This window comes from Adiantum capillus-veneris, chromosome 20, assembly GCF_014529385.1.
Source record: "Adiantum capillus-veneris isolate H3 chromosome 20, ASM1452938v2, whole genome shotgun sequence".
NCBI classification, from domain to species: Eukaryota; Viridiplantae; Streptophyta; class Polypodiopsida; order Polypodiales; family Pteridaceae; genus Adiantum; species Adiantum capillus-veneris.
In genome coordinates, this window is record NC_140950.1 from 122,803,073 (window position 1) to 122,826,843 (window position 23,771).

The 23,771-nt window shown below is 41.1% G+C and overlaps 1 pseudogene; it reads right to left on the reverse strand.

The window, feature by feature from the left end:
• Positions 1-19,022: 19,022 nt before the first annotated feature.
• Positions 19,023-21,128, reverse strand: LOC147433195 (uncharacterized; annotated as a pseudogene).
• Positions 21,129-23,771: the final 2,643 nt, after the last annotated feature.

The window sequence follows — 23,771 nt, forward strand, 5'->3', positions numbered from 1 at the left end:
ATCATATTTTCATGCCATGCATGCATATCAGAAAAATGGATTGGTAAGTCCTTGGCTTCAATAACAGTCTCAACCTTGTGAGCTACTGCGGTACGTGCCTTGCACAAGTACACGAGCATGGATACATCACAGTGTAGTGTTTCCAGACTCAACTGTGAGCTTATATCCACTTAATACCAAATATTTGTGTCGTTATCGTTGATCTGAAGTCAATTGATAATACCTTGGCACATAAGAGAAGCCTTGCTTCACATGCAGGATGACAAAGCACTTTGATTTGTACAATAGAGAAATCTTTTGCAGTTAAAACGTTAACCAGTTAACATTGTTGAATCTTAGAGAGCAGTTGTCATCTCTTGAATCTAGCTCGTACCCGTATATGATGTTGAGAAATGGAGAGCTATCGGGATGTACCCTACATGCCATCGTGGATTAAGTCATACCGACCTCCAAGAGAAAATCAGAGAGACATTGTGAAAAGTTTCTTAAAAGCATCAAAAAATGAGACAGAATGTATCCTAAGTTCTTATAGCTAATAGGTGTTCTTGTTGACATACATATGTCAAAGCAAAGAAGAATAAACCTTGTCAAAATTTCATAGAGAATCGGCCTTGCTGAATTGTACAACTTATTGAGAATCATGAGATTTCCCAATATTGATAGAGATAAAATCTACAACTTACCTCTCAAGTGTCATCTATTTCCAAACACTCTGTAAGAATCAACATTTTCTTATCAAGTTGGTAGGAAAAAAAATAAAAAATCAAAACCCCAAGTTTAGTGTACTTACTAGTTTTCTAGAATCTCTTCCGTTAGAACCAGAAGGTGTAGTGGCTTATGGCAGAAGTGTGTTTTAAATGTAATTCATATACTTACTTTTCATGTACTCTTGCAAGATGTAGTTTTAATTATGCATCGAATGCATATACATAATTTTATGGAGCCGTGATCCTAGAAGCCTTTCTTTAGTATACGTATTTCTAGAAATGATTATGCTAGCTATGTTTTGGGTGCACAAATATTCACCTAAATGAGACTGACATAAGGAGAATCACCATGTGTAGAAATCAGTAAACCTTTCTAATAGAAAAAAAAAACCTTTGCAAGTTCTAAACTATATAGGCTATATCTATATGTCTATTGTATCCTATATAAAGAATAGAGAAAATAGCTAACCACTAAATGACATAGGGACACTTTTTTTTTCCCATTCAGTTATAGCATAATTTATCTAACTTGATTTGCTTAAACTCTGCATCTAAAAGTATCCTTTTGGCCATGTTGATCAAGGATTCTTTGACCTTGTCCCCTTGGGTAGTGACTGCATCCTATAAAATAAAATGGGAAACCAACTCTGTAATTAAGTTGCTCTACCTGAGTAGCGAGTAGTTGAACCCAAATGGATAGCTTTGAAAATCAATCATCTAACTTTTGAAAATCACATCATGTGACATTATCCTTTGGTTCCGATAAATTAGTGATATCCTTCAGAATCTCCAATACACTCCAGAGAGGAGGAGTTGATTTTCTCAGGGAAAGTTCAAAGTCAAAACGATGATGTTCAGGTAAGTCCATATCCAGAGAATCGAACATGGGATCCATGATGCAATAGGTAAGAAGTACCTTAACAATATGATGCTTCCACGTGTCCAATTGAAACCAGAAACAAACAATTTCTTGAATCAAGAACCTCATAGTTGTAGTATGCACCACAGACGTCGATAATTAGCCTTGCTAATTACATCCACAAACTCAATTAAAAGAGGTAATATTGTCTCAAAAATCAAGCCATTCCTGAACGTGCAAATAATTGAACCCAAATTCCAAGTCGTTCTTGGATCCGTGATTGTATTGATGTTCCACATCCATGGTTGTTGCCCAATTTTCAAGCCCTTTCAATTGGAAGGTACTCCAACAAGCTTTCCATCAAACAAAATTGATTTCCAAGTAGCAACTTTTTCCGCTTCAAGACGCTTTAAGAATTTGAAAGTGGATGCCAAACTTCTACAACTGCAGAAAATCGGCTCACCGTTCATGTGCCCAAATCCTCGCCAAACCCTCTTGAACCCTTTCTGAACCGTTTTGGGATGCGGGCTTGAGGTCCATGTGCACTTGCCATAATTCAAAAAGTTCCTTGTCCTAAGGCCCAAAGCCTTTCGACGCTTGTGTATGAAAGAAAAGAGCTTCCAAGTCTTGTGATGGCAAGTAGGCCATCGAGGGAAAGAGAGAGAGAGAGAGAGAGAGAGAGAGAGAGAGAGAGAGAGAGAGAGAGAGAGAGAGAGAGAGAGAGAGAGAGAGAGAGAGAGAGATAGAGATAGATTTTATTATCCTCCTCGGAGGTCAAATATGACCTATGGGACCAAAGTTACATGTGATGCAGTATGTGTATGGCTAATGAGTGACTCTCGATGCTCCAAAATTGTAGTGATGAGAGTCGCAATGGAGAGCCCACACTTTGGCTGGGAGAGGAAAGTGTGTAGGTCTAAGTTATGGCTGAAAATGTGAGAGAAGCAAGTTCGGATGTGATCAAAAGCTGAGCACTCTAGTAGTGTGTGGTACTCAGACTCTCGAACTTGTAGTGAGCATAATGTGCACAATCGATTTGACTCTTCTCCATTGCCCCAACGCCCTATCTCACATCGAAGGAAATGGGAGCTAAGCCGAATTGCTGCGATAGTGCGTATTGCGGACAAGGGAATAGGCTCAAGCATGTAAGTGTGAGTATGGTTTCCTCTCTCAGCAAAGAACATGGTTTTGTAGTTGGGGGCAATATAGGTGGTGTAATGTATGAAGCGTGACCCACCGGATTTCTCCCAAGCCGTAATACATTGGCGTTGTAGAAAAGCTTCATTCACTTGAGAGTCAATTGAAGCATCATGTAGCAAGTGTAATGCATCCCACCTCCGAAACCACTTCTTTATGTCTTGCATCCATCCCGTGCTCAAGATCTTGCTTTTATGTGTCTTTTGAACTTTTTTGCTTGCTTCCCATGCAATTGTAGGAAGTCGATGTGAGGGGTTTTGACGCATCTTTATCATGTACTCCACAACCCTTTCCATGCCCATAACCTCAATTGGAAGAGATCCCGACTCAAGAAGTAGGAGCATATATGGTGTTTGTGTCTTAACTTGGAGAAAGTTTGTAAGAAAACGCTTTTGGACATTCTCAAACTCTTTCCAAGTAGACTTTGAGATGCTCCCGCCCCACACTTCAACTCCATAAAGAAGAACCGGTGTCACCAATGCATCAAAAAGATACTTCTTGAGAACCCAACACTTGATGTTTCCCGCATTACACATGTTCTCAAATGCATAATATGCTCTCTTTCCCGCTTCCAAGCGACGCATAGCACATTCATGCCACTTGTGATTGGATGTAACCTCAAGGCCAAGGTACTTAAAGCTCTCCACAACTTCAAGTGTCTCGTTGTTGTACATAATGCATGGCTTCTCCTTATGGTTAGTTTTCACAAGCATAACCTTTGTTTTGGATTCATTTACAATCAGCCCACTATGCAAGCAAAAGTTCTCAAGGACAACCATAAGCTTTTGTGCATCTTCTAAAGTGTGTGCTAGAAGCACTACATCATCCGCATACAACAAAAGCATGATTACCGCATTGCAAATAGTGACCTCTTCAATGCCTTCTTCTTGCATAAAGTCAAGTACCATTTTTTCCAATTGATCGATGCATAGACCAAAGAGAGTTGGTGACAATGGACATCTTTGTTTAACCCCAATAGTGCTTACAAAAATTTCTGAAATTTCTCTTCCCATGCGCAATTGACAAATCACCTTCTCATAGATTCGAGAAACCGCAAGCATAAACTCACTTGGCACTTGGAGTTCTTCCATCCTTCTCCACAAATTGTTACGTGGAATCATATCAAAGGCTTTCTTAAAGTCCACAAAACAACAATACAATCGCTTACCTTTCAACCGACTTTCCTCCATGAGAACACGAAGAGTGACAAGATGATCAATGGTGCTATGGCATCGACGAAAACCCGCTTGTCCCTTTGCACGCTTGTCATTATCTTCAGCCCAATCACTCAATTTCATCTCCATTATGCACCCAAACAACTTTGCCATAAGAGACCCAATCATTATAGTCCGGTAGTTGCTTACATTCTTTACATCCCCTCCTTTATGCAAAGGCTTAACCCAATTAGTACTCCAATCATAAAGCATACCATGTTGAAGTGCAAGGTTGAACATATCACACATCCACTCATGGGTAAAATCTCCCGTCCATTTGATCATCTCCGGCTTGATACCTTGAAGATCTCCCGCTTTGCGAGTGGCCAACTTTTCAAGCCCACCGCATACATCCTCAATAGTAAAAAAAGACGGCATACATGGGAGTGAACCATAAAATGGCATTTTTTCAGTATTTTCTTGCTCATATAATTGCCTACAATGTGTGTACATATTCACTAGACTCAAGTTACCAAAATTCTCAACCCGCTTGCCTCTCAAGTTTCTCCAAAATCTTCCACATGCATGTGCCTTTTCTTGGACTTGAAATTCTTGTTGCTTTACTTCCCATCTTCTTCTCTTCTTTTGAATCAATGCCTTGTATGTATGCAAATGACTTTGATAGTTGTCTTTGTCCATAGTTGCATCAAGCTTTATCAAGGACTTTCGAGCATCTTGACATTCTTTATCAAACCACCTTTTGCGTGATCTATCTTTGTTGATACCATGGAGATGCTTTATGGCAAAGCATTCTTCCGCACAAGAACAAATAGCTTTCTTGAAAGCTTCCCATTTAGTTTCGAATGGTGCATCACATTGAAGCTTTGTCATCCATAATTTTTGCTCAACCATTTCAATGTACATTGGTGCCCGTTTGAAATCCATACATAGTGATAACTTCTCTTTCCTTTGGCTAAGATTATCATGCTTAGTTGCTTCTCCACATGAAAGGTCAATACATAAAGTGCGATGGTCGGATTCCGGGGTCCATTGACCAAACATAAAACTCTTTATACGATACATGATGGCTTCAGAGAGTAGCATATATTCAATCACACTATCCCCATTATGTCTTCTACACGTAAATCCATTGGTTCCACTCCACAAAGATACACCATTGGCAATGAGCATACCCGTGCTATTACACATGTGTAAAAGTAACTTTCCATAGTGATCCGGCTCTTTCTCATCCATTGAAGTATGATCATACAAGTGAACTTCCTCCAACTCCCTTGAAATGTATGGCATATCAAATTGTTGAGTATCATGTTGCAATGTTTTTGTGCGAGCATTCATATCCCCAAATACAATAACATCACCTTTACCTTTGAAATAAGCAATGTCCTCTTCCACATCAGAAAATGGTTGATCTATATCCATGCAAGCATAAAAGGGAGAATCATGATGAGGAATGTAGCAACCGGCTACAAAAATGGGTGCTCTTTTTGGTGTCATAATTTTCAGCCATACATAACGTTTGTACTTGTCATCTTTCACAATTGATACAAAATCTTCCAATCCTTTCTTAACCATACATGCTAACCCTCCTTGTCCTCTTCGTTGCTTGAGATTCTTTGACCACATCAATGAATGTACATTGTAATCCTCCAAGCCGTTAATCCTTTGTGTATCATGCTCCCAAGTTTCAACAAGAAGTACAACATCGGCTTTGCTTGTTAGTTCATCAATGCCAACCCCCGCATTCCATGGGTATCCATTACAATTCCAAAAGCATATTTTCAATTGTAACTCGGTCTCATGGGTCACGCATCCCTATTTGCTTGAGAGACTTGCCTCCTCCTGGGGCACATTTTCTTCACGAGAGATCTCCTTGTTTTTATTATTCTTTTCCTCATATGCCTTGCGACGCATATTTTGTTGCTTAATAGTGCGATCTTCACATACAAAACATTTTGTATCCCTCAAATAGATCCAACTATTATCAAGGATAATCTTTCGCTTGGTCTCATCCGGCATGGTGCATACAATTGGCCATTCTCCCGAGCAAGGAGCTCCTTGCTTCCCCACTCTATGTGCTCCATAGACCATAACTCCGGACATGCCAAAGTGGGTTTTGAAGAAATCTTCAATAACAATGGCAAGAGAAGGAGGTGTCTCTAACTTCTCTTCGGGAATTCCACGAATAACAATGTTCTTGGAACGTCGCTCCCGTTCCTTCAACTCTTCCACATCCACATTCTCAACATTCTTTGTTTGAACCATAGCTTGCATGAGTGAGGAATTAGAAACCACATTGCTACCACATACATCAGTCCAAGACTTGTTTGTGCATACATTTTTCATGTCGCATACATCCCGGCTCATAGTGTCAAATTTCTCCTCTTTCAATACATGGTCATGCTCTACTTTGCTCATCCGCTCCTTCAAAGCATTCAAGTCCACAAGAGAGCGTTTACATTCCTTGACTTCCTCTTCAAGTTGCATCAAACGTGTTGTTTGCATCTCAAGTGTCCTCTTGAGATTCTCATTCTCAACCACAAGTACCCTTAGTGTGCCATTCTCCATTGCAAGTGCTTGTTTGTTTACGGTCTCTTGCAATGATACCAAGTACGCCATGATCATGGTTTCCGATGTCGTTGGTTGGGTGATTGTGTTGCTATCTCCACACTTAGGAGATTTTGGATCATTTTCCACAATGGTTGTGGACCTTGTTGAAGAAGAAGAACCCTTGCGAGTGCCGGAAGACATTGTATGTAAAATAGGAGATGAGAATCAATTTTGTTGAACCTGTTCACTTCGGAAATGATGCTACAGAAATGCCTTCCATAACTTTGAAAATTTCTGTCTTTACATCAATGCGTAGAGGACTTCGTGCTCTTCGATTGAGGCTATAGATCACCCAAATCGGAGTTCGGATGAAGAAGTTATGATCAAAAGAGTGGACTGCTGTCTACTAGGTCAAAAAACGGCTGCACTGAGAGAGAGAGAGAGAGAGAGAGAGAGAGAGAGGATGTTTCTTGAGCCATGCCATTGTGAGGACTTTCGGCACCAAAGTAAATATAAATTAAGCGAACTAAAGTGAAAGACTAAAAACATCATCAGTACCTAAGCATGCCTGACATCAAACGTTGTCCGAGAAAGTAATGCATTGATCTCGCTCAAGAGATTTGTCAATATCTACCTTTGTAAATATTCGTACTGAGGGTCTCCCGTGCCATGCTAAAAAAGTATTCGATCCTTTGATGGAGCCTTTGGAAATGTCGTGGTCGCCCTTGTAGAAGTGCGAGTCTAGCTCTCCCAAGATCAATGGCTCTATTAACTAATATACCTCTGGTATAAGTGTGCTCTGAATTTTGTTGTGAAGCATGCTTGTCTAGCTACTGAGTCCTTTCTCTAAAGAGGTCAGTAATCTCTCTCTGTGAATGTCTCCCATTGTCTGATCTCCTCAAGAGAGTCCTCATGTCTCTGTGTAGTTCTAGAAAAAACAAATCAAGGCACCTCTGATCCTAATATCTCATGATTCTAGCCAATGGTCCAAAGCCCTCTCTGAACAATGAAAGAAGCCTTGTATCTCATAGTATATTGAACAATGATAGATGTGATGTAACTTTGTCTTTGGCTCTATATGACACAACTAACATATCCTGGCCTCTACTAGTACTCTCCAAAATTTTCCAATCTTAATCTCTAGTTGATGCGATGATGTACGCATTTAACCAATAGCACATTGTATCCTATAGGATAAATGAGTGTCCGTATAGGCCGGTCTGATCAAATATCCTTTTTTTTCTAGTTGGAGAAGATTATTTTTATACAAAACCATCTTTGTATCCAACTCTTGGATTGGATATATCCATGTGCTCTTGCTATCTAGGTGAATGAGATCCTTACGTATGAGTCTAGTGATCTCTGTTAGTGTGAGAGATAGGGAGGGTTCATCCAAGGAGTTCTTGATCAGAGGCACTCTATTCATGCTGATGCCACGTAGCTGGAACCATATCATTTATGTCATCTGACCGTACCAGTATGATGTGGCCCTTTGTAGTGCTAGCTATCGAGATGACTCAAGGGCTATCCAAGAATATCTCTCTTTCAAAAATTGTTGAAGTGTCAAGCCACTGAAGAACAAAGTCAACATGCAGATCCTGGCTAAGGGGCCTAAACCCTAAGAAGAAGCAGTAGAAGAAGTAGAAGGGGCACAAAGCAAATTACAAATTCTTACCAAGTGGTCTATTTTTAAAGAGGAGTTCCCACCAACTTATGGGACCCCGTCCGATGGGTCCCAAAGGAGAGAAAGACAATAAAACAAATTAGAACTACACACACATAACCCTGCATAAAAACATGATAATGTGGCGATTGTGTAGATGCCCATGGTTTGTGATGATGGGTAGCCTGTAAATTTTTTGCATTTTGTGCTGATAATGTCACATAGCGTATTTTCCATGAATTGTGGTGGTTGTTTTTGGGACCAGATTCTTTTAGAACTTGAAGCTTTCCATGTAATTGCTTTTGACAAACCAAGGGCCTTTAAATATGATCCAAGGGCTTGTTCTCTAGCATGTTCCCATGTGGAGATGGAGAGGAAGAGGTATCGCCAATGTACTGAGTTCAAGAAATATAAAGAAATACCAAAAGGAGTGCCTGCCAACATTTGGAGCAAGTGCTCTCTTGGGGTGGAGCTCCACCACTCCCTATCTTGTGTGTCTATTTTTTTCAATTTTGTTGTTATTTGAAGTTTGTAAAGTTGTTCAGTCTGTTCTTTTCCGTTCGGACGTGGTGCCCATCCCTGTGACAATGGTATCAAAGCTTCAGATGTGTGCTTTTCTGAAATAATAACGATTGAGTGCAATTGCTATGTCTTGGGGCTACCATCACTGCAATAGGAACATTGTGTAGTGAGGCTTGTTTCAACTATTCAAGAGCTTATGGACCATGCTACGGTTGGCTACAAATTTCTGGAAGAAATCTAACCCTAATTTTGGTGCAAATTTCAAGACAGAAGACCTATCGACTTTTGAGCTTGACTGACGTCAAGAATTCGTTTTCAACTTGAATTAGCATTTTTTTGGATTTTGTTTCAGAACTTGTTTGGTGATCCTGTTTTGAAATGGATGGCAATTGTTTTAAACTTGTCTTGGTGCCGATTTGAATTATTTGACACTGGTTTTAATATTGATTTCAATGCTTAGTGATTTACTCCTAGGTGGAGTAGTGAGAAATGTTCTTTTGGTATTGTTTGAACCTTGGAACAACGTAGAGTGATGTATGGGGAGTGTTTCATTGTAAGCATGAAAACCTTGGAATGACGTAGACAAGATGTCTGAGGAGCATTTCATTGTATGCTAGAAAATCTTTGAACGACGCATATGAGATGTCTAGGTAACGTTTGGTTGTATGCTAAAAAACCTTCGCAGGCTGTGGTATGGGGGGTGTTTGGTTGTAAAAGGCCTCTATATCTCTTGACCATACCCTTTTTAGATTATGAAGAAGGAGTGATGAGGGATTCATTGAGCAACTCATGGCTCGGACTTGGATGGTTATTTGCGGGGGGAGTGTTCATCGACGACTTTATGTTTCTATGTCTTGTAACATGCATATGTGAGCATTTATGTACATTGTGATGTGCCAACCATTGAATACTCATTATTGGATGAGGGTTTTCTTGGAAGCCAATGACCCAAGTTATCAAGAGCTCTAATCTAGAATGAGACTCCTTATTGAATGATAGTTTTTCTGGGAAACCAACGACCCAAGATATCAAGAGCTCAAATTTGGAATAAGAAAATTGACTGTCCCTCGGAAATTTTTGAGCTAACTTGAGTTTTTTTGTAGATATGATGTAATCACGGACGATTCATTTCCTTCAAGAAGGGTGGATACCACAAACTGCTGACATGTCAAGCCACTGAAGAATGGAGCCAACATGTAGATCTAGGCCCCATAAAAGCATAGCTAAAGCTACTAGAGTGTCAAAAAGGCACAATTTTGTTCAAGGTTCCTAAAATTAAACCTATGAACACATATTCTCCAATCCTTCCAAGGCTGCATAAGCTCTCGTCAATCTAGTTTTCACTGCTCTTCTCAATGAAAACACCGGTCCACTAAAGGCTACCTCAAGATAGGTGTATGCATCTGTATACTCCACTATCTCCTGTCCATATGTAAAAGTGGGTGTTGATCTCCCGATTCTCTATGGTGTGGTGTTAAACTCCATAACCTTGGTTTTCCCCAGGTTAACAGAAAATCCACTATTGTGGGAAAATGTGTACAAAGTATCTAAATGACATTGCATCCCCTCTGAGGATTCATAAATAAACACAATATCATTATCATATAGCAATAGTGGGATCCATGTCCCTGCCAACTATGCTCTTCTATTACCAAGCCTCTCAATGTAGTTAGCAACCTCATCCACATACATGCCAAATAGTGTAGGAAATAGCAGGCAACTTTGTTTCACCCCAGTAGTAGAGTGTGACCAAATCAAAAATCCCCTTCAGAGGGCATACATTTCCCACCATTGAGTTGTATAAATCCATGATACCCCAGATAAACTCTTTGGGTACCCTCATCTCCTATAGTCTACACATTAATCTAGCTCTAGGCATTGTATCAAAGGCTTTGCAAAAAACCACAAATTAGAGCCCACTAATTTGTGGTTTACTTCCAGAATGTTATCTGCCCAAGCTCAGTGTGTGGGTAATGCCTCTATTGTTGCATCCTGTAGTGTCTCTGTCAATACATATGTGAGTGGCCCTAGAGGTCTCCAAGATCCTCTTTACATAAGCGTCTACATCTAGCTTCATTGATCCATTACAATTCCATGCTGCCATTTTAAGGTTGGTCCCATAGGTCTCGCACCATCATGCGGTGCATTTTTCCAACACCACTACTCTCCCTCTACTATAGAAAGAAATTTTCCCTTTCTCCCTTGCCACCTTGATCTCTGGCACCAGCTCTTGCATGTGTGCTACATGTGTTAGAGTGAGGCCATCACCCAAAATTTTCCTAGTTTGCTTAAGTGTTGATCTCTTCTTTGGGAATTCCTTCCTAGCTTCCAACGCAGGGAAATGTAGGTCTGATCACATATCCATCCTCTGTTCATTGGAGAATATGATCTCTATAGAAATCCACCTTGATGCCCAACTCCTCTGTTGGTTGTATCCATGTGCTCCTGATATTTAGCTAAATTAGATCCTGGCGTATGAGTCTAGTGATCTCCGTCCATGTGAGAGTCATGGAGAGTGCATCCAAAGACATTGTTCATTAGAATATCAAGAGATGCGGGTACACGCAGCCAGAAGCATGCAATCCCTATCTGGGCGAGACCTCATGGCAAGAGTGAAAACCCAGATCCACCCCTTATTGACCATCAATAATCCCATATCCAGATGGATCCAATGATGAATCAAAATAGCCCTGGAGGTGCCTCTTCATGAGGAGTTACCGCCGCGATGAAATTCCATTTATGCAATCAAAAGATAACACCATATTGGCAATGGTGTGGGGGGTCCTTGAGAGGGTTGGTGGAGATTGGGTTTCATTCTCCTCTTCTCTCTCTCTCTCTCTCTCTCTCTCTCTCTCTCTCTCTCTCTCTCTCTCTCTCTCTCTTTCTCCCTCTACACATTTTTGCTGCTCTCTCTCATTCCTCTCTTCACGAAAAGTGAAAAAACCCATCATTCATGCTAGAATCAATCATTGAAGCAAGGAAAGAAGTAAAGATTTCTGGAAGTGTAAAGTCTCTCTCTAGCTTTTTCTTTGATAAGAGACAAAACATCTTTAGAGAAGCTTTGTGGATCGTTTACTTTTGATTAAAAACTAGAATTTTCAATTGAATCATTTTGATGGCTCCGACCTTAGGTTGAGTGGGGTTACGATACTGGCGTTGAAGAGCATGTTACAAGATGTCGATGTTCCAAGGGATTAGATAACAGAGAACATAATAGAGTACAAGGAGCTCCCCAATGAGGAGTTGGAGGCTACCATACACTGACTATGTGAGGTCTTCAGACCTATACGCCAGACGAGGGCTCTTCTCAAGACCCTTTAGCAAGAGCAACACACATGTTAATTCTCTTTTTATATAAAGTATTTATGTATGTATATATATTGTGCATATAAGTATATCATTTTGTCTCACCAAAATGTGATAAACTCGTGAAAATAGCAGGATCCCTCTTCCATAGCAAGCTACCATTGCTCAACCGCTAGTACTGGGATGTCACACAACAGGACCGAGACACACGATATTAGTTTGGTATTTTATTATAGAATTATAATATCCCCGTAAACATTGATCTAATCATTTTTTTGTTAATTTATGCACGTAGTGTCCCTTCCCAGTGAGTCCACATGAATACCTCTATGACCTCAAGACCTTCTCGGACCCCAACACCCTCTTGATCGGGGTCCACGACGTGACCGAGTTCTGACCATGAGGGATTGTTTTGGATGTGTGTCAACTCTTATTGTGTCACCTGCAACATTGACACAAACGAGCAAGTTGTGTCCATTGGAGGTGGCATCATTTTTTGTCGGTGCATAAAGCATCTCCTAGAGATGTACATGCCTCGAGTCCACATACTTTGGTTGTACATATCTATATGTTGTTTAAATTTTTTTAAAACTATTCACTTGCTCTAATCTATCTTCTTGTAATGTAGAGATCAACTAGATATCAATAAAATATTTGTGATTGCTCAACTACAACGCAAGTTTGAGAGGGTTGGGACAAAAAAAAAAGTTGGGTAGAAAATGGCCAAGCTTTTATGGCATAGAGAGGACAATGCACGGTTAGTAATTATTGTGTGTGTGTGTGTGTGTGTGTGTGTGTGTGTGTGTGTGTGTGTGTGTGTGAGAGAGAGAGAGAGAGAGAGAGAGAGAGAGAGAGAGAGAGAGATGAAATGGAATGAGATGAAATGTTGTATTAAAAATCTTCAAAAGGACAAAATGACCTATTAGACAAAACTAATACAATCTTGGTGGATCTATTACAATGTCAAGGTACAAAGAATAGAAGTGAAGTAAAGTGAAAAACTAAAATCCTCATCATCATCCTCATCAATAGCCGAGGATGCTTGGCATAGGGTGTTGTCTAAGAAAGTATTGCATTGGTCGTTGAAGAGCTTCAATGTTCAGCTTTGTAAATAGGTGTACTAGGAATCTCCCATGTCATGCTAGAATAGTCCTAATTCTCTGATGAATCCTCCCTTGATGTCGTGGTCACCCTCGTAGACATGCACGTTTAGCTCTCGTGAGCTCAATGGATCTATCAATTAATATACCCTTAGTATAAGTGGGCTCCTAAGTTTTCTGTGAAGCATGCTCATCTAGATATTGAGTCCTTAATTACTCTAAAAAAGTCAGTGATCTTCCTATGTCAACGTCTCCCACTACATGATCTCCTCATGAGACTCTCCCTATGTCTGCACAAATCTAGCAAAAACAACCCGAGGCATCTCTGATCCTCATATCTCATGACTCTAGACAACGATCCAAATCCTTCTCTAAATAAACAATATAAGAGGCCTCGTATCTCATAGTATATCAGACAATGAAAAATGTGCTATAACTCTATGTGGGACTCTATATGACACAACTAGAATATCGTGTTCTCTAATGGTACTCTTCTAAATTTGCCAGTCTCAATCTCTAGCTGTCTGAGGTTGTCCTGGCATTTTCACTGCATGAAAATTTTTTCACCACAAGCCCACCATTTTCTCAACCCCTTGCATCAACATTTTTTGCGACAGTACCTTTGACAAGTTTTTGCAATGCAATTTATCAAAGTCCCAAAAGAAATCAGTTATCATATTATATATCATGGGATACATCTTGGAAAGAAGAAATTTAAAAAATAATTTGACAAGTTTTGACACAAACTACAAAATGTTTACCTATTAGGAGAAATATGAACCCCAAAAGGGCCTTGTAAGGATTCCTAATTTTAAGGGTTTAAGGATAAAAATGTGTGTGGTTAAGGGGACAAGGGCAATGATTGAGGCTAGCTTTATAGGCTTTTTTAAAGGCCCTTATAGGCTTTTTCGATATATAAATAAAGTTTCTTGGTCATTTTCTCAATACAACAGCTTGAGAATATATTTTTTGACTCTTTTTTAATTTCCCTCCAAATATCCAACTCCCTACCCCCACCCCACCTCCTTCCTACCCACATACAACTACTTCTCTCCATCCCCGCCACATCATCAAAACGTCCATAATCTTAACCCAAAAAATCACTTTTTTTCAAAACTCTCAAATAGACCTCATTGTTACTTAAAACTACCCTCCAACACATATATATACATAAAAAACAATTTTCATAGCTATTTTCTCAATACACTAGGTTTATCTCTCCCCCTTTCTCTCTCTTACTTTACACCACTTATCCTTTGTTCCTCTCCCTTACTTTCAGCACAATCGACCATTAATATTTCTCTCCTCCTCTCATCCCGCAGCTCATCTCCTAATGTTAACTCTTTAATCCTTTCTACAATAGGCCTAAGATACATAATACACAATCCATTATCTCTGCCTTGGCCCCTCTCTTCCTCTTTCATTCTATGTTATAGAAACACGTCTCTCCATGATATAGATCTAAATGACATTAAAAACCTCCCATCCACAACACGATTGTCACGGTCAAAAACGAAAAGCTTTTATATCCGGTTTTCAAAAGGGTTCACACCCTCCAAGCGTTATGACTTGCATACAACACAGCAATGTCGCAGTGCAAGTCACACTGATGTGTACCTTTGGGTGGATGGTTTCCTCTACCCCAATGACCCTTTGGTTAATGTGTATCCAACATTCAATAGTCTCCCTACCTTCTTGCAATATATAGGTCGAGGGGAGCAAGGTCTGCTTGGCTACTGCAAGCGGTTGTCCACTATGAGAGCTCATAGTGTGCAATGGTGGATGCATCAACACCAAGTTATCTTTCATAGCAGTGCAAGTGTGCAACAGGGGATCATTCATGTGGAGAAAGAAGCACAAACTCTTCAGCAACATGTAGAAGAGACGGATGGTAAGATTGCAAAGCTTGAGGGTACCATATTGGCGTTTGAAATTAGAGACACCTTTAGGTGCAAGGGATCATAAGAGGAGCTTCTTAGCCGTAGATACTCTTGCTGCCAAAGATTGTGTGTTTGTGGGGGAAAGAGTAGAGAGAGATGGCGTGAGGGAGATGACAAGAGAGAAGAGAGACTAGACACGAAATAGTGGAGGTTGTAACCACTCATTCACATGATATTGACATTGTGCTATGCTCTCAATACAATACAAGGATCTCTTTAAATAGGAAAGAGCATGAGCCTCTTCACATCTCCCTAGTCTTAATCCAAGAATTAAGTGATCAAGCTTTAGGACCAAATTCTCATGCTAACATTGTGCTCGGAAGAGAAGAGTTATAGCTACAAGATGCATTTTGGAATACACTATCATATTTCCTACATGTATGAAGTCTCTTCTATGGTGATTGTTTTGTTTTTTATTCCTATTGCATGAATTTCATCCAAGAGATATGTGGTAACCAAAGCCAAGAGGATCTCGTCCATTTTCTTAGTAGTTTCCTTAAGAAGGTAGATGTCATAGCAGTCTTGCGTGCACCAAAAGGAACACATATTAATGATGTTGTAACCAAGGAGGTGATGTGTAAGTTTTCTAATCTCGTGAGTGATGTTGATGTTCAGAAGGCATGTGTTGAAGTTGGCATTAGTACAAAGGGTTACACTACACTACATGGCCTCCTCAAGGACGCTTTGAGGGAACGAGGAGTTACTAAGAATGTATTCCCAATGCCACACAAGGTGAAACTTGCAAGATTGCCCTCCAATGAAGATATTTTCTCATGTCTAGGTCATTATCTGCACATCACGGAGACAATGCCCTCATCTATCTTCGTACAATCTCCATGAAGTGTTAAGGAAGCTATCAATGCAAGGAATTGTGCTGATAATATTTACAAGGGGTTTCTTTGCTCTATGTCAAATAATATTTTTCTTGATTTGAAGAGGCTTCAACAAGCAATGGTTTTCTTTTATGCACTAATGGTGAGGAAAGAATCATATGAAATTTCTCTTTCATTATCGTTGAATGACCTTTACTTATTGCCTTTCTTCTCTTGTAGTGTTGAGAACTAAGTTAGTGTCTGTTTTCAAGCTTGACGAGTGTCAAATTGTGAAGCAACAAAGGCTAGAGAGGATGAGTGTCATATTTTTATTGCCTCAAGAAGACGATTCTATTGACAAAAATTTTGTTCTAAAGCATGCACCTAGGAAAGAATGTTAGAAACCATCTTCTCTTTTATGGATAAGATGGATGACAAACATCAGGCTGCAGCCACTCCACGCTAAGAAGCGATAGCATGTCAATTCCACTGATCCTACCATAGCCATGCTCAAAGGTGGGCACTACGTATATCTACGAGCAGAAGAAGATTATGCTTTGCAGTAGATTCGATAGTTGCACACTTGGAAGCATCATGGCACCAATGCCAGCATGAAAATCTTTAAAGGTTCCACAAAGACTTCTTAATTATTGTTGCTCACCGAGTTTTATGGGAGTATATCTACATAGACATCAAATGGCCCAAAAAAACATACTAGCATACTTGAACACATAGATCAAGTCAACGCATATGTCTATTGCAACAACAAAGAGTAGCAACTACAGTTAGGCGGAAAAAGTCTTGGATTAGTGTGCCCCAAACGCATGTTAGGCATAAAACACACATGTTGAACAACAAACACCATCCCATTAATCCTATGGTCTTTGAGCCCAAGTAGCCTCCCTTTCCAATGTTGATCCAAGTTGCCACGATCTCCAACATGATGAGGCCCGAAGGCTACATGTTGCATGAAGACCCAAGCGCCTTTGTTGAACACTTGAGGCACCCACTCCCCATTAGAATCTCTGGTGTTGTGTAAGACAACCCTTTCTACCTCATCTTTTGGCTTTCTCTGAGTAGTAGTGTCTGACATTGCTATAGAGAGAAAGGGGCTACAATAAGAAGGTTTGGTGGTGGTTTTGAATGAGCTAAAGATGGAGGAGGAGGAAGTTAATGTTTTTGGAGAGAGAGAGAGAGATGCAGATGATTAAACCTTCAACGGAGAACCTTGAAGTGCAATACTGCAACCATGACAAGGAGCCAAGAGCTGGTTGATATAAGAGTTTTTGTAGGTGCTCAGCCATGGGAAGCTTGGAGATGATAAGCTAAGAAGGTGTACCTGAAAGGGTAAAAGAGAGGGTTGGAGAAGTGTACCCCGATGTTGTAGCCACATTCATAGATAGCTTGTAGATGATGGGCTATGAAGTGGTAGAAGAAAGGGTAGAACAGGTGCTTGGAAAAGTCTGCACAAGTGCTACAACCATGGAGATCTTGGGGAGAGAGGACATTGGAGGTGTAGATGAAAATAGGGAAGCACGTAGAGAGAGAGAGAGAGAGAGAGAGAGTGTGTGCGTTTAGATTGTGAGAAGCTATGGAAAGCTTTCATATATGTTGCAGCTATGGAAAGCTTTCATATGTGTTGTAGCTATGGAAAGCTAGTAGAGAGAGAGAGAGAGAGAGAGAGAGAGAGAGAGAGAGGAGGTAGAATGGAAGATAATGGCTGAGAAAAACAGATTTTGGTGAAAGAAAATAACTTTTTGACCATGTCTTTGGTTAGGAGAGCTTTTGGGGAGTGAAAAGTGAGATTAAGAGTTTTTTCTTAAAACCTGAAATTTTAGGGTTACTTTATGAATGCCCATGAAAATGGAGGGAAAACACCCTCTCCCCCCCCCTATTGGGGGGCCCCTTTCTCTCTCTCTTTCTAGGGGACAAAGCTATAATGAGGGGAACAGATAGACCACCAGGCCCCCTCCTACCCTACTTTTTTGAGGCTATAGCTGTAGCCACCACTCTCTTCCTATTGGTCCATGCTTAATCATCCCTTAAGCTAAAGAGCCATTTTGGGGTTCATATTTTTCCTAATGTCGGTCCCCACTTTTCATTTGCACCAATAAGGTGGAAAAAAATTTGGTCCTTTTTTTGTACCACCAAACCCTGTTTTCAATCGTTTATGATTATTTAAGTGTGGGGTTCAAATAAAAGCGACAAAATTTTGCATATGAAAATATTTGAAGGGTTTGAATGTGTGAATAAAATTTACACGGTGTATAATTGTATTTAAAAAATTTACCCTTGAAATGCTACTGAAAGAAAAAATATATACTCATTGCAAAAAAAAAACAAATGGGCTTGTTTAATTAGGTGTAAGTATTTACAAGTAATAAGAAACTTTCTAATTTATACTGTGTATAATTGAATTGAAAAAATTTACCCTTGAAATGCTATTGAAAGAAAAGAAAATATACTCATTGAAAAAAACCAAATGCCGGGCTTGTTTAAGGTGTAACTATATATTTACAAGTTATAAGAAACTTTCTTATTCTGTCAGCTAGAAATTCCTTTTTCATAGCTAGAAAAAGCATAGGTAATGGTTCCACAAGAAAAAAGAGATGTAGAAAATCCCATGTGTAAAAGCCATAATATTTACATCCAAATTACAATTTTTTGAGTGTGAAAAGCGTTATTCACACTTAGAGTGCAAGGTGTAAATATTTGCAAGTAAGAAAGTTGCTAATCTAACTTAAAAATTTCGTATTTGTCGCTGAAAAAAGCATAGGTATTTTTTCCAATGAAAAAAAGGATGTAGAAAACATCCCATGTGTAAAGCCATAATAATTACATACAAATGACGATTTTTTGAGTCAAAAAAGCATTATTCACACTTGATCGTGACATGGTGTCCAGTAGAGAGTTGCTAATTCTAAAGAAAAAAATTATAAAAGCATAGGTAATTTTTCCACTAGAAAAAAAGATGTAGAAAAAATCCCATGTGTAAAAGCCATAATATCTACATCCAAATGACAATTTTTTAAGTGTAAAAGAGTTATTCATACTCTAGAGAAGAAGTGGTATTTACATTCAGTTTTCATAGGTATTAAAATGTCTAAAACTTGTAGTGGTCACAACCTTGGCAGCCTGTGCGCAATGGCGTGGAGTATGGCAGCACAGAGCACATATGATGGCGTCCCCACAATAGCATGGAGGAACGGAGGTACAAGAGAAGGAGAATTTCCAAACTCTTTCTCTCAGTAATGATCCCACTTACTGATTTAAATTCAGCTGGTACCATCACATTAGAGCGGCTAGCGAGTAAGAAGTAGTGAGGGCCTCGTTTCCGATCCAGCTCTGCAGGTTGCCTCCATAGCGATAATATGCATGGCAATCCCACCACCCATCCTCCCTCCGCAGCCCCAAAAGCTCTTGCCGCTCGGCCTCGCTCGCTTCCTGTAGCCCAGTCAGCCTGCATGCCCACAGGAACATGGCTAACGCAAGCGCATCCCCCCCGATCCTTCTCCACCATCCTGCTGCTCTGTGCTCTTGCAGCCGAGCTACCAATAGCCCTCTCATCCCGCTCCGCGTAAAGTGCTCCTTGAACCCATGCACAAGCCTTGCCACATGCAGCAGAAAGGCTTCCCCTGCATTGTAATATAGCGTCCCGTCTTCATACGCTCTGTGCAGAAGCACGCTTTGCACAAACCTCTCGCTTGGCTCCACCTCTTTCCCCCTATTTGCAAGATGGAAGAGGTAGACTGCATTCGCGACCACCACTGGGTCGATCCGTGGCCGCTCATGGTCGAAGTATACTTGCAAAACACCATCGATCGTCTATGCTCAAGTGGTCCAGCATCTTGTCCAGCACTTTGTGGATTGTTTCCATGCTCACCTTGCCGAACTTATACAATATTGACAGCCCAATGGATGTGGTGTCGAGGTCGTCTGGTATGTATTTGAATGTAGATGCGTCCATTAATGTTGGTGTGCTTGAGGCCAGGCGTGCACCTCCCAATGTTTCTTCATGATAAGCCAGCCCAATCTTATCCACAGATGATTTCATTTTATTTATGAAGCATATCAATCCATTAGCAGGAGGTGATTGCATTGGTAAGAACAAGGAGTCATTCAGAACGTCTGCAATTAAAAACTGTGCAAAATTGTCCCATATCCGCACTCCTTCAGAGGTGAGAGATGGCAACTGGTATGCACTTCTGGCTGGATGCGAAGGATCTAATTGGTGATCTGTAGCAATTTCATCGTTAATAACACTTTGATGCAGGGGCTAGAGTCAAGCAACATTCATGACTATCTTACAGAGGAAAGGATCTAACTACCGAGTGCTCGAGGAGGACTCCCAGCACTGTACTGATGATCATGATTGGCATTATCTGACATTCCTTTTCCTATTAAAAGTGACAGGCTCATGACCCTGCTGGGCAGTTTGCATGGGGTGAATTTGCAAGAGTTAAAACGGATGTAAATTGCTGTCGTGAAACTTGCACATGAGGTTTTTAAGTTTGTTTCTGCCTCTAGAGCTCTCACTTGTCGTTGTGGAATTACTGGGGTAACAGTCTCTAGGTCAGCCAATTCCTCCAAGTTGATGTGTCTTGCAGAAGGATTGATGCGGGCAATGAGTTGATGAGGCTGAATAAGAGCAGCATGCATGCGAACAGATCGGGCCGCAACGACGCTTTGCATGTCACAGGCATCCAAATACAAACAGTGATGCGCATGGCGGATGCCCGCCTTTTGCAACGCGACTTGCATGAATTGCTGACAGGTCTTGCCGACGCCTTCTGCGCCAGAGATAATTATAGTGTCGAACCGGGCAAAGACGGTCGGGAGTCGGCTCTGCAACATGCAGATCTCCTCACGGGTAGCGTTGGTCGTGCAAACAAGCTTTAATTTGAGCTGGTCTCGCAAATAATCCAGCAGCTTTGCCATATCAGGAAGCTCTCGCAAACTATACGGGCTCCGAGCGTGTGATGTTGAGGTTGCGATTGTTTTGGCCAGCGCATAATCATCTGTACTATATATTTGGGCCAAGGATGTTTTCACGAAGGGTAGATCAGCCAGAGCCACAGCAGCCTCCTCTAAGGTCGGAATCTGGCCGCGCTCATATCTCTGCCAGATGCCACTCAGTAGCATGCGTCTCATGAGCTTTGGAGGGATGGGTGGGTCGACGGGCCTGCCGCCATATAATTGCAGTGGATATTCATCGTGTGCAGGTACGAGCAGCAGGCCCAAAGGGTCCAACAGCACATACTGAAAATGAGGCCTCATGGACAAAATCTAGTGCAGCTAGGCGCTGGAGCAACCCAGCAATTTAAGGAAACCTCTCTCTATCGCTCTCTCTCTCTCTGCGTTTGTAGCAAGTGATGTCTGGACTCCGAATCTGGAATATATACACGAAAGCTTCAATCAATGAGCACTAGAATCCCAAAGCCAGTAGAACACTAGAATCCCAAGTCAAGTTGGCATGGACTGCTCATGGGGCCACGAGCAGATTTTATTTTAGTTTGACCGCTTATCAAGGATTCAAGGTATATATTACAGTTATCGGAGAGGGCCCCGGCCCGAGAGAGAGAGGCAGGGGATAACGCGAGCATGACAAAGTCCATTAGACAAAGTCCAGGACTCCAGGAGCTCTCGGCTAAGTCGGCTTGAGTCTTGACTCTCCTCTTTTCATAACTTTTTTTAGTTTTGAACAGAAACGGGAGCTGACACACCAAACAAGAATCCAACAGCTAAACTGTCAAAGCTGCCACGCCGAGATGCCATCTTTATTGATTCCTTCTTATTTTACTTGGTGTCTTGGTCCTTTTTGGCTTTCTAATAAAGCAAGCCTTAAACTTTATTATTTAGTATAGTAAAAGTACCACCTTAAACGGTCAATGTCCAAGGTCTGAGGTTGTAGATCTGGGCCCTCCATATGTTGGACTTTACTCAGCGGAATCCTTCCATGCATCCGTTGGATTCTTGCCAACTCAACACGTAGAATGTCAAGCGGCACACACGACCTACAGACCACGTATAACATGCCAAATCAACAACAAGAAAATAACCTCTAGGACAAGTTTGGGGGGACGATGGGAGCAGGGCAACTCTGTAAACGAGGCCCCTTTTTTGCATGAGCCATACGCCTCTCACGGGTGGCACTACCGTTTTTCCCTTTCCCTTCTTTGCATGCATTGAAGTTGTCGTGCGCTCACTCAGTCGAGATCACCCCCTCCCCCTTTTGGGGGGGGGGGGGGGGGGGGGGGACAAGGATATCCATGGAATTACAAGAAGCCCTGCACAATGGCCTTGTCCACCCTGTGCAGGCCTACCCTCTTACTCAAGTACAACCAGCTTTAGTATCCTCCAACCCTCTCTTTCAAGTCACATCTTTGGGAGGTCCCCCCATTTCTTCTGAGAAGAGCCAGGAGCATGTTGGCCTCAGGGAAGCGAATGATCTCCATCCTCAGCACTTGACCTACGCCACCATAACTGGAATGAGCCACTTCCTATATCTTGGAAGCAATCCAAATGTGCGCCCCTCCGTGTCGCATCATGATTTCCCCTCAGGGCTTTCACCGTTCAGTACCCCCCCTGTATAACGTGTGTTCGCGGGGTATTACAAAAAAACCCTCTTCTAACATGTCTAAATGAATAAAATGACCCCTTATTTTAGATTTTTTTTCCAAAATTGAATATAAAAATCCCTTATTTTAATGTATCTCTATTAAATTGACTAATATTTTTTGCATTTTAAAACCCCTCCTATCGAACTCACGTTATACATTAACATGATTACATAGTGCACCCCTCGAGCATTTCTAGGTAACATGATGCTCTCTAACCCTAAACCTCTCTTTGGTTTCAACCCCTTGAATTGTCCTGACGATATTTGGGAATTCTCAAGACACATACAACAACTCCATGAAAAGGGAGAAGAGACACAAGAAAATGGGGAGAATAGGGAAGAAACTTATACCTTCCCTCAACCCCAACCAAAAGCGGATCTCAGAGAGGAGGGGGCGGACCTCTCTGAATCAGATCATGAGCAAGACATTGAAAGTACCGTGATTATCCCCACAAAAGAACTCGAACTCTGGTACACTCAGTTACAAGATAGAGTAGTAATTGGCTTGATGCATGGAGTTTAGACTATCTGTTGAAACGTTGAGGAATTGGATGTCTCACAATTGGGAAAATAGGAACATCAAAGTCAATCATATTCAATATTTGCCAAACAACTATTCTCTCTTTTGTTGTGAAGACTCTAATGTAGCTCTCCAAATCATAAGCCAGGGGTAGTGGCTGATCAAAAACTCTCCACTATCAATTTTCAATTGGTATCAAGGCTTCAACCCTAGGGGTCCTAAACCTACTAAAGCCCTTGTCTGGGTGGACTTCTCGAACTTACCAGTGGAGTATTATCCTTGGCTTAAGAACATTGGTGCCAGTATTGGAAGGGTTATGGGGCAGAGATCAAGAACTAGTATGAACCCCAAATGGGACCCACAATCCTCATTGAATTTGACTTGATCGTGGATTTGGAAATAATGATCCCTCTTGTTTCCATTGTCTGAAGCAAGGACACATATCAAGGACTATCGTGAGCTCAAGCCTTCACCAACTCAAGAAGAACCACTCATGACCCTAAAGACTCCTTTCAGCCAGTTCAAAAGAGAGACAATGCTAGGAATAATAAGAACCCTAAACCCTCTTCCAACGGAAACAGGATTGGCTTTAGCCGCCTATTACAAGACGTTCTTCACCCTTTAAAATATGATTGCCGAGAAGAAGAGGCCCACAATTAAGAGGGGAATGCAACCATTCTCATCAATGAGGAGAAAGCTAGGAAGAAAGCCTCTACCTCTAATGAGGCAGATATCCAAAAATCCATGGCTAGACAAAAAATACCTTCCCCCCCTGAAAGCCCTTCAAGCTAAGAAAGGGTTTGT